General features: G+C 43.4%; 1 protein-coding gene across 7 annotated transcripts in view; it reads right to left on the bottom strand.

The window, feature by feature from the left end:
* The window catches only part of wbp1la (WW domain binding protein 1-like a), a 120,197-nt gene that overhangs the window by 12,960 nt on the left and 94,526 nt on the right, over window positions 1–12,711 (bottom strand). The gene's annotated exons all lie outside the window — the stretch shown is intronic.

The following is a 12,711-nucleotide window of genomic DNA, read 5'->3' on the forward strand; positions in this document are numbered from 1 at the left end:
GTTTCTTCCTTGTCTATGTGTGTATTTCTGATGATGTCCAAGAATTCCTGTGTTGATTGTATAGAGTGTCTGGATCTGCTGATCAGGTGTTTCAGTTTCTGCTGTAGTTCTTTAGCCAGTTTGTGTGATGGTGTCCCTTGTAGTGATACTATGGGTCTGAGTGGGGTGTCTGGTTTGTGCACTTTAGGTAGTCCATAGAATCTGGGGGTGTTGTTGCTTTCAGGTTTCATTCTCTGTAGGTCAGACCTGGTTATCTGTCCGTTTTTTTTGTAGGTTGCCTCAGCGTGTTGTTTATCCTATTGGTGAGCTGTGGGATGGGGTCAAACTCCTTCTTTTGGTAGGTGTTGGTATCTGCAAGTAGTTGTTGCGCTTTTTGGATGTAGTCTGTTTTGTCCAGGATGACCGTCATTCTGCCTTTGTCTACTGGTAGTATGATTGACTATTGGCAATTTTAAAACTGCAATCCCCATGGGCTAGGGGGAAGTGAAAAGGAGCAAAATAAAAATTCTGTAGATTTCAATTTGTCCAAAACTCTGCCATTTTTATCTTAAGGTGCAACAATTCCCAAACACCCATCACCTTTATGTTGTGAACCTCTATTGATCTTAGAATTAAAAACTCACTTATTGAGTTCAAATGCCCCCACGGCTTTGTCCCTCTTTATCTCTGTGCGTTCACCCACCCTGACAACCCGGAGATCCCCGCTCTGAAGACAGGGCTGCCAGTAAAGGGGCCGAGGATATTGAGAATGCCTCAATCGCTGGAATTCCCTCTCAAACTTCTCGGCCTTTAAAGATATTCTTCAAACCCCATCTGTCAGAACAAGCTGAAGGTCTCCTGTCCTAATATTCCCTTGGACAGTTCAGTGTTACCTTGACAACACTCTCGCAAAACACTTGGGTCTTTTTACAGCATTAGCGTCCCTGCGCTGGATACTTACCTCTGGTGAAAACATGAAATACAGTATAAGAATAAGGGACAAACCATTCAGGACTGAGAGGAGGAAGAATTTCTTCCCTCAGAGTTGTGAACCTGTGGAATTCTCTCCCACAGGAAACTGCTGGGGCCAGTTTGTTAGATACATTCAAGAGGGAGCTGGACATAGCTCTTGCGGCTAAAGGACCAAGGGTATGGAGAGAAAGTAGGCGTGGGATGCAAAGATCGCATGATCAGCCTTGATCATATTGGATTATAGTGTAGGCTCAAAGGGCAGAATGGCCTACTCCCATTCCTATTTGTTCTGCTTCTATGTTAGAGGATCAGAGGGTCCAACTCCCTAAACTTTAAGCCGCCATAATGACCAAGTAGGGGCATCACCAGGGAGCTGCAGACTCATGTTGTCCAGGAACAGCAACTTCACTCAAAGAGAGGGGTGAGGGAAAAAGCAGACTCACAAACAAATCCCTTGTACTGAAAGAAACAAAATTCGGTCCTTAATTAGGAGCCAAAATAGATACTGGTGAGGAAAATAGGGATGATCAGTTTACACGTGGATCCCACTCACTCAGCTCAGTTGCATCCGCTTTAGAATCTGGACAGCAACCAGAATTTGGAGAGCTGCTGTTTAACTGGAAGAAGATTCTGTGAACAAGCTGTGAACAAAAGCCATCTCCTTTTCTCCAGGGCCCTGCTTATGTTATAAGCGAGGTGGGACAAATCACAATTCTATATACTAGTTATTTTCTACTCTTTGTTATGTGCATGCAGTTTGCATTAAAAAAAAAAAGTCCTGTGCAAGGTCAGCAAACTGGCAAGAATGTTTCGCTCTATGACATTTAAACACTACTGGGCACGACTAATTAAGTTTCCCTTCCTCCGCTCCACCAAGCCCACATTATAGCCTTTTGGAACCCTCAGATGCTTCAGCTTCCTCTGAAATAGGCCCAAGAAATGTGTTTACTGGCACGCAGAGCAGCTACAGTTCCAGCTCATACTGCAGGAAACACATTGCTCTGTTTGGACAAGTTGTCTCACACAGCACACGCAAGCAAACAAACGCTCTGACTCAGCAAAACCACCTCAGCACAGGATGAGACAGAAAGTCCAAATTCTCTCTTTTGTACTTTAAATAGGAAAAACAGCTCACTCTCACTTCCTCTGATCACTGCTTTCCATTTCCCCCTTTTTGGGCACAAGGACACTCAACAATGTAATCTAAATAGCTGAGGACATCAACGTCTAAGGGCTTGCCAATAAAACCTACCTGTTTTGGTTAGTATTTTGCCAGAGGGTAACTTTTACGTTTCCAGATATTCACCAATATTATGTTGAAATGCACAGAAATAGGCCATTCAGCCCTCTCCCACACATGCTCCCTCAAAGACATGCGAGTTCTGGTCCTCCTCCACCACCAAATCTAAGCCACCTGCCAACTGGAGGAAGAACGCTTCATCTTCTACTTTGGGACCCTTCAAACACACGACATCAACGTCAACTTCAATAGTTTCCAAATCTCCTCTCCCCTCATCCCAGATCCAATCTGCCAACTCAGTACCACTCTCTTGGCCTGTCCATCTTGCTTCTCACCAATCCACTCCACCCTCCCTACCACATTTACGACCTACCTACATTCACCTATCGCATTCCCACCTACCTTCCCCCCAGCCCCACCCCCGACCCTCCTGTTTCTCTCTCATTCCCTTTCCCATTCCGGATGATAGGCTTATGCCTGAAACGTTGACTTTCCTGCTCCACGGATGCTGCTGTGTTTTGTCAGTGCTACCTTTTTCAATTCAGCCCACCAAGTCTGTCCTGGAGTTTAGGATCCATACAAGTCTTTTCCTCCCTTACCAGATCTTTTCTAACCCTAGCCAGTCATCCTTCTTCCTTATGTATTTGTCTAACATCCCCTTAAACCTCAAATACACTGTTTATTTCAAGTACACTGAATGGTATTGCATTCTACATTCTGCCCCACAATAAAAATAAAGTTCCCAATAATTCTTTAATCGACTCATTTGTGACTAACCCTTTATTCACCACAATTATTTCTTACCTCTCTCAAGTGACTTGGTTGCTGTTTTGAGTCATTACACAAGTGATACTCACCCAAAGACCAGATCACCCTGCGGTCTATGATCTCTGAATCCTGCGGCTGTAGACTTGGGAAACTTCAGTTACATTATTACATCACTGTCACTCTTTTGAACCTGGAATTGGCAGCTCTTCCAAATAGCTAGCACAAGTATAATGGGTTGAATGGTATGTGTAAGGCTGTATGATTCCTACACCTAGGTTGCTTTCCTTTGCTTCCCCCCCCCCATACAGAACCACACCTTGCTGTGTGTTAAATGTCATCCGCCATTTTCCTGCACACATATCTGTCTCATTCTAGACGGCAGCAGGGTAATGCTTTAGAGCCGGGGTTTGTCCACTCTGACTATGTTTCCTTCTCTTTGCTTGTCTTTTATTCTTCTCTTTTCCTTTACAGTAGTGGACTCATTAACATTAAGGGCATTTAAATGGTCATTTGATACATAGAACAATACAGTGCAGAGCAGGCCCTTCGGCCCTCGATGTTGCGCCAACCTGTGAACTATTCTCAGCTCGTCCCCCTACATTGTCTCATCATCATCCATGTGCTTATCTAAGGATTGTTTAAATCTCCCTTATGTGGCTGAGTTGACTATATTAGCAGGTAGGGCATTCCATGCCCTTACCACTCTCTGCATAAAGAACTTGCCTCTGACATCTGTCTCAATTCTATCACCCCTTAATTTGTAGTTATGACCTCTCGTACGCGCTGATGTCATCATCCTAGGAAAAAAGATTTTCACTGTCTACCCTAGTTAATCCTCTGATCATCTTGTATGTCTCTATCAAATCCCCTCTTAGCCTTCTTTTTGCCAATGAGTACAAGTTCAAGTCTCTCAGCCTTTCCTCATAAGACCTTCCCTCCAGACCAGGCAACATCTTGGTAAATCGCCTCTGCAACTTTTCCAATGCTTCCACATCCTTCCTGAAATATGGGGACTAGACTGTACACAATATTCCAAGTGTGGCTACACCAGCGTTTTGTATAGTTGCAGCATGATATCGCGGCTCCGGAACTCAATCCCTCTACCAATGAAACCTAACATACTGTATGCCTTCTTAACAGCACTATCCACTTGGGTGGCAATTTTCAGGGATCTATGTACGTCGCCTCCAAGATCCCCCTGCACATCCACACTACCAAGGTTCTTTCCATTGACCCAGTATTCTGCTTTCCTATTATTCTTCCCTAAGTACATCACCTCACATTTATCTGCATTGAACTCCATTTACCACCTCTCAGCCCAATTCTGCAGTTTATCCAAGTCCCCCTGCAACCTGTAACACTCTTCCACACTGTTCACTACTCCACCGACTTTAGTGTTGACTGCAAATTTACGAACCCATCCACGTATGCCTGCGTCTAAGTCATTTATAAAAATGACAAACAGCAGTGGTCCCAAAACAGGTCCTTGTGCCACACCACTAGTAACTGGACTCCAGGCTGAATATTTTCCATCAACCACCACTCGCTGCCTTCTTTCAGAAAGTCAGTTTCTAATCCAAACTGCTAAATCACCCTCAATTCCATGCCTCTGCATTTTCTCCAAAAGCCTACCATGTGGAACCTTATCAAAGGCTTTACTGAAGTCCCATGTACACCATGTCAACTGCCCTACCCTCATCCACATGCTTGGTCACCTTCTCAAAAAACTCAATGAGATTTGTGAGACAAGACCTGACCTTGATGAAACCATGTTGACTATCTGAAACCAAATTGTTGTTTGCTAGATAATTATAAATCTTATCTCTTATAATCCTTTCCAAAACCTTTCCGACAATAGAAGTAAGGCTCACTGGTCTATAATTACCTGGGTCATCTCTACTGCCCTTCTTGAATAAGGGCACAACATTTGCAATCCTCCAGTCCTCTGGTACTAAACCTGTAGACAATGACGACTCAAATATCAAAGCCAAAAGCTCTGCTATATCCTCCCTAGCTTCCCAGAGAATCCTCGGATAAATCCCATCCAGCCCAGGGGACTTGTCTACTTTCACTCTTTCTAGAATGATAACACCTGTTCATAACTAACCTCTATCCTTTCTAGTCTAATATCTTGTACCTCATTCTTCTCCTCTACAATATTTTCCTTTTCCTGAGTGAAAACCGATGAGAAATATTCATTTAGCACCTCTCCAATCTCCTCAGGGTCCACACTCAACTTCCCACTTCTGTCTTTGATTGGCCCTATTCCTACCCTAATCATCCTTTTATTCCTCACATACCTATAGAAAGCTTTAGGGTTCTCCTTTATTCTATTTGCTAAAGACTGCTCGTGTCCTCTCCTTGCTCTTCTTAACTCTCTCTTTAAATCCTTCCTAGCTGATCTGTAACGTTCCATCGCCTCAACTGAACCATCTTGCCTCATCAACACATAAGCCTCCTTCTTCTTCATAACAAAAGATGCAATTTCTGTTGTAAACCACGGTTCCCTTACCTTATCACTTCCTCCCTGCCTGACAGGGACATACCTATCAAGGACACGCAATATCTGTTCCTTAAACCAGCTCCATATTTCCATTGTCTGCATTCCGTGCATTTTGCTACCCTATTCTATGCATCCTAATTCCTGCCTAATTGCATTGTAATTGCCCTTCCCCCATCTATAACTCCTACCCTGTGGCCCGTACCTATCCCTTTCCATCGCTAAACTAAATTATGGTCACTCTCTCCAAAGTACTCACCTACCACTAAATCAAACACCTGGCCTGGTTCATTACCAAGTACCAGACCCAGTGTAGCCTCCCCTCTTGTCGGCCCTCGACATCCTGTGTCAGGAAATCCTCCTGCACACATTGGACAAAAACTGATCCATCCGATGTACTAGAGTTATAGCATTTCCTTCTGCTGACACCAGTGCCAGACCCAACGATGAAGTTTCCGATCCTCAGGTGCCATCTTTCAACCAATGTTGTCTCTGTCAACGTAGCAGCTGCCAATGCCAGGTCCTGTGCTCACACTGAAAAAATAAGATGGAATCCCCAATGTTGGGGAAGTTATAATTCTCCATAATGACCACCCTATTCCTTTCACTCCTACCCAGAATAATTTTGCCAATCTTCTCTTCCACCTCCCTGGAACTCTGCGGAGGCCTATAAAAAACTCCAAGCAGCGTGACCTCTCCTCTCCTGTTTCTAACCTCAGCCCACACTACCTCAGTAGACGAGTCCTCATCAAAAATTCTCTCAGCCAACGTTATACTATCCTTGACTATCAAGGCCATGCCTCCCCCTCTTTTACTGCCTTGCCTGTTCTTAATGAAAGATCTAAACCCTGGAACCTGCAACATCCATTCCTCTCCCTGCTCTATCCATGTCTCCGAAATGGCCACAACATCGAAGTCCCAGGTACCTATCCATGCTGCAAGATCATCTACCTTATTTCGGATACTTCTGGCGTTGAAGTAGACACACTTCAAACCAGCTTGCTGTCTGCAGCATATTCCTGTGACCCTGAAATCCTGTCCCTGTCCTTCCTATTCTTATCCTCCTGTGCACTGCAACTACACCTCCGGTTCCCATCCCCCTGCTTTGCTAGATTAAACCCACCCAAATAGCACCAGCAAATATGGATATAACCGAATAGTGTGGGCTAGATGGGCTTTAGATTGGTTTCTCAGGTCGATGCAACAGAGGGCCGAAGGGCCTGTACTGTGCTGTTATGTTCTATGTTTGCATTCCCTCCCGTCTTCAGGTTGAGATGGCACTGGCCCAGTGTGCACCTCCTGGCCATGAGCTCCATCTTATTTTTTCAGTGTGAGCACAGGACCTGGCATTGGCAGCTGCTACGTTGACAGAGACAACTTTGGTTGAAAGATGGCACCCGAGGATCGGAAACTTCATCGTTGGGTCTGGCACTGGTGTCAGCAGAAGGGCATCAGAGCGACATGGACAAGCAGCAAGAGATGGGACCGTGACATTGCTGGGTTCAGTGCAGGCAATGGCAGGGGAGAATTGGCCCACGGGTGAACAATGTCACTCTGATGTTGGTGGGCCTGGTGCAGGTGGTAGCGAAGCATTGGCAGAGGAGAGATGGCTCAATGGTGTAAGATGGCATCTGAGGATTGGCCACTCCGATGTTGACATTGATGGGGTGGTGGCAGAGGGACAGCAATGCAGGTGTCCTTGATGATGAGCTGGCTCAGGACTGATGGACTCTCCTTAAACTATTCAAAACGGCTGCAGATCACTGTGGCAATGGAAAACTTTGCTATATTTTACTGTTTCTCTCATTGTAAAATACACGTAACAATAAATCATTCAAAAATCATTTATTCATTCCCGCACTTCATTCTAGTGCCTCCTAGTGGTATCATCTGCAGATCTGACCACATTGCACCAAGTTCTGTATTGGGATTAAATAAAGCAGAAATGAGTGATTCCAACAACATCCCACCACCACCCCCACCCCCAGTACTGCAATCATTACTCTGCTCTATTTCCATACCTTATGTAATTTCAGTGTCTGTCAGGTCTACATGCTCTTAAAGTAGGTCTCTGACCACAAAGACTAATCGATAACAGCAGGCTGCTAATGACCCTTTGCCTACAGGAGATGCAGTGGATTGGATTGAACATGTGACACGTTCTGTGTCATAGCATAACCATGTCGCAGATCAAACAGCCCACAAGGTCAGGGCAATCAATTCCTCAGTTCCAAGCTGCTGTGCGCAAATAAAAGTAATCAACAAGGTTCAAGGAGCATATAAACAAGAGGAGTGGGGCTCGTGTGGTGCAGTGGTAGCATCCATACCCCAGAACCAGGAGGTCAGAGATCAAGTTCCTCCTCATTTCTGAGCAGGTTTATTAGAAAGTGCAAACAGAAGGCCATTCAGTCCCCTCATTCAATTCGATCATAGCTAATGTATACCACAATTCTATTTCCAGGACTTAAACTTTGCCTAATCACAACCTATTGACCTCACCATTAAAACTCCAACTAGTGAGTTTTGAGAAGATTTGCAGCTTGGGTTAAGGTTATGGCTGTAGGCTTGCTCGCTGAGTTGGAAGATTCGTTTTCAGATGTTTCATCACCACACTAGACAACATCTTCAGTGAACCACCGGTGAAGTGCTGGTGTTATGTCCTGCTTTCTATTTGTGTGGTTAGGTTTCCTTGGGTTGGTGATGTCATTTCCTGTTCATTTCCTCAGAGGGTGGTAGTTGGAGTTCAAGTCGATGCGTTTGTTGACAGAGTTCAAGTTGGAATGCCATGCCTCTAGGAATTCTCGTGCGTGTCTGTTTGGCTTGTCCTAAGATGGATGTGTTGTCCCAAAGTGGTGTCCTTCCTCATCTGTACATGAGGATACTAGTGAGAGTGGGTCATGCCTTGTTTTGGCTAGTTGATGTTCACATATCCTGGTGGCTAGTTTTCTGCCTTTTTGCAAAATGGACGACATTTACAAAATATCTTTCAAGAACTGTAACTAACACTACATTGGACAAACAGGGATAGCAGCGTTTTTATGACAGGAAACAGTCATAAAAACATTAGCCCTGCTGCCTCACAGCACCAAGGACCCAGGTTCAAATCCACCATCAGAATGGAATGGAGCTTGTATACCTTCTCTCCATGTCTACACTGCTTTCCTTCTAGTCTCCAGTTTCCTCCCATAGTCCAAAGATGTGCAAGTTAGGTGCACTGGCCATGTTAAATTTTCCCTATTGTCCAGGGATATGAAGCTATGAGAGTTGCAGGGTTATGGGGATGGATCTGGATGGGATACTCTTTGGAAGGTCGATACAAATTCTATAGGCCAAACGGCCTGCTTCCACACTACAAAGGGATTCTGAGGTTCTCTGACTGGATATTGCCCAACTCAGATGGTCGAGAGAGCAAGGAGATCCATCCAAAGAACCATTTCACAAGCATGAACACGATAAAACATTTCCCACAATCAGTAAAATTGAAATGCTTTCATTAAAGGACAGCTTTGAGTTACACAGCACAAGACAGCTACTGGAAATATTAAAGGAGAAACATAGTTTGAATCTATTTTTAAATGTCATGATGGTCTTCTATTTTTAGATTTTATGTATAAAGATCCTTGCACAGAAAACGACTTAAGAGGGGAGCCACTACAAATCATGTACAAATCTGTGAACCACCCAAAGGAGCTGTAGAGAATGTGGCAATTCAGGAGATGGATTAATAATGGCACAGTTCACGGGTAAACAAAAGCGATTTACAATTTGTATTAATCACGAGGGAAATGGCCTTTTGGACACAACAGACTTCCCCCTCATCCTTCAAAATGTATTTATTTTCCTAATTTGCATTGTAATAAATGCGCTACTGTATCACCCTGACTGACATACAGGCTGCCCGTTACAAAGCAAGAAGTAGTTTATCTTCTTCCTAAATGTCTGATGATTCTACATCTTACTGCAGGTGGTTTTCTATTAGTAGTTAAGCAGAACAATACTGTCAAGTTTGGGAGAGGTTGGGGGTGCACTGGTATCGTCCCATCCCTGAGCGGAGAGACCCACTTGCTCCAAAGATGTGCAATGTCACCTCTGAACAGGTTAATTAGAAAACACAGATTTTTTTTTTAAAATGTTGGTCAGTGTAGAAGCCCTCTTGTGGAACACTGGTAACATTCCTACCCCTGGACCTGGATTCAAGTCCAACCTGCTCCAGAAGTGTAGAATAGTATCTTTGAACAGTTTGATTAGAAAAACAGGTCAAATTCTAAAAAACAAAAGCAACACCACCGGAGTTGGAGGGAGGGGAGTGTTTATGGCAGAGTGGTAATGTCCCCACCTCAGAGTCAGGAAGTCAAGGTTCAAGTCTCACCTGCTCCATAACAACTCTGAACAGGTTGATTAAAAATATCCAAACATAAATAGGAAACAGTTGTGGCACTGAGTGTGTATATGAGCTGTGAGATCCGAAGACATCAATGACCCTTCTCCACAAAGAAAATACTTGTCTCTTAAAGAAAAAAAAAGCAACACTACCTGGACTTTAAGGACTTCAACATATTGTCTAGCTATCACCATTGTTAACAGCTAACCCGAGAATGCAACTTTTTAAAAAAAAGGTTTTGTGATTTACACATGAAAGAAGTGAAACTATCACTGTATTTTTCAATGTTTAATTTCACACTGTAAATTTTTGCTATAAATTCTGTGTTACGATTGAGCCCTCCACAATCACCTGATGAAGGAGCGTCGCTCCGAAAGCTAGTGCTTCCAATTAAACCTGTTGGACTATAACCTGGTGTTGTGTGATTTTTAACTTTGGACTTTAAGGATTATTGTGGTGCTGGAGTGGGTTAGGAAAACATGCTCACAACATCATCAGCTCAAAGTTAAAAATCACATAACACCAGGTTATAGTCCAACAGGTTTAATTGGAAGCACACTAGTTTTCGGAGCAACGCTCCTTCATCAGGTGATTGTGGAGGGCTCAATCGTAACACAGAATTTATAGCAAAAATTTACAGTGTGATGCAAGTGAAATTATACATTGAAGAATTGATTGTCCGTTAAGCCTTTCATCTGTTATAATACAGTGATAGTTTCACTTCTTTCATGTGTAAATCACAAAACCCTTTTTATTAAAGTTGCATTCTCAGGTTAGCTGTTAACAATGGTGATAGCTAGACAATATGTTGAAGGCATCTCTGAATCATCAGCTCAAGGCATCACAACATATCTGAACAAATTGATGTTTAACAATAAAGTAGCGACTCTACTTGGGAAGGCTGTTGTGCTATGGTAGCAGTGTTCCTCTATAGTTACACAACACGGAAACAGACCCTTCACTCCAACCCGTCCATGCTGACCATAATCCTAAACTAAACTAGTGCCACCTGCCTGTGGTTGGCTCATCTCCCTCCAAACATTTCTTTTTCATTTGTTTATCTAAATGTTTTTAAATATACCCACATCCACCATTTCTTCTGGCAGTTCATTCCACACACGAACCACTCCATGTATAAGAATTGCCCCTGATGTCTTTTTTTTTTATCTTTCTCCTCTCACCATAAACATATGTTCCCTAGCCTTGAAATCTTAGAGGTTCCTGATTTTAATAATTTGGAGTCAGGAGACCTGGCTTTAAGCCCCAAGACCCCATCTATTGCAGAGGTGTGTCAAAACAGGCTAATTAGAAAATATCTGTAACAGCAACCTGTAAATAGTTCAACTAAAATTAAGGGTCTTGTGTTGAAGTGGTAGTGCCCTGCTTTGAGCCAGAAGACCCCAGTCTCACCACTTTAGCAGTGATCTCTATTCAAAAATATTTCTTCCAGCGTAGGACAGAGCACAATATCAGGTATGACAAGGCAAAGATCAACATGCAGAACGGATCTGAAGACTTGCTTCTGATAATTTCTGGTATTGATGCTGACTAAGGACTGGACTTTGCATTGAAGTCAAATGTGGATCCTGATTCACTATCTGGGCCAAGACTTTTCTATTTTGTACAAATAGTTCTACACCAACTGTAGTGCCCCAATACTGTGCTTAGATTAAAGCCAAGTCAACGCTAGTATGTGACACTCAGTATAAAGTTATAACATTCCCCCACCCAGGAAAAACCACTCAGACCACTTCACAAGCCAAACGGAAGGAAAAACAAATCCACAGGTCAAATGGGGCTCATTGGACAGAGGAATTTTGAGATGGCATTGAGATAATTGTTGGCCTCAGGACCTCACGTAAACTTAATGCAGGAACCTAACAGGTTGTAACACTGGTTCAAAGATGTACAGCACGGAAACAGACCCTTCGGTCCAACTTGGCCATGCTGACCTGATATCCGAAATCAATCCAGTCCCATTTTCCAGCACTTGGTCCATATCCCTCTAACCGTTCCCTATTCATATACCCATCCAGATGCCTTTTAAATGTTGCAGTTGTACCAGCCTCCACCACTTCCTCTGGCAGATCATTCCATACATGTTCCACACGCTGCATGAAAAAGTTGCCCTTTACGTTCCTTTTAAATCTTTCCCCTGTCATTCGAAATCTAAGCCCTCTAGTTCTGGATTCCCACACCCCAGGGAAAAGATCTTGTCTGTTTATCCTATCCATACCCCTCATGACTTTATAAACCTCCATAAGGTTACCACTCAGCCTCTGATGCTCCAGGGAAAACAGCCCCGGCCTATTCAGCCTCTCCCTATAGCTCAAACCCTCCAACCCTGGCAACATTAAGGCAAATTTTTGAACTAATTCAATCCACACTCTGCTTTTTCTACTAAGCAGATAGTTTAACGGAAACATCAAAAAGTAAGTGAATAATGTTGTAGGCTGATCTTTCAGCTGCAACCCACTAGCTTTGTCTTGAAACTTGCTATTTGAACCTTATATGGTGTTATCAGGTGCTTATTTTATCAGATACAGAGGAACCTCAATTATCTGAATGACAGAGGCAGGCAGTATTTTGTTCAGATAATCGAATGCTGGATACCCCAGTTTAGCCAAGCATTGGGACATTGCAGTCGTGTTTGGATAATCCAAAATTCGGATAATCGAGGTCCTCTGATGTCAATGAATTGATATGAAACTGCTATCCATTAAAAAAATCCAACCAGTTCAAAATATTCATCAGGGATGGGAATCTGCAATTCTTAGTCTGTCTGACTGACACGTAACACTAATCCCAAACTCTTGGAGGGACTGAATGAGCAATAGAGCACTCAGGGCAACAAGAGATAGACAATAAATG

This window comes from Chiloscyllium plagiosum, chromosome 22, assembly GCF_004010195.1.
Source record: "Chiloscyllium plagiosum isolate BGI_BamShark_2017 chromosome 22, ASM401019v2, whole genome shotgun sequence".
NCBI lineage: Eukaryota > Metazoa > Chordata > Chondrichthyes > Orectolobiformes > Hemiscylliidae > Chiloscyllium > Chiloscyllium plagiosum.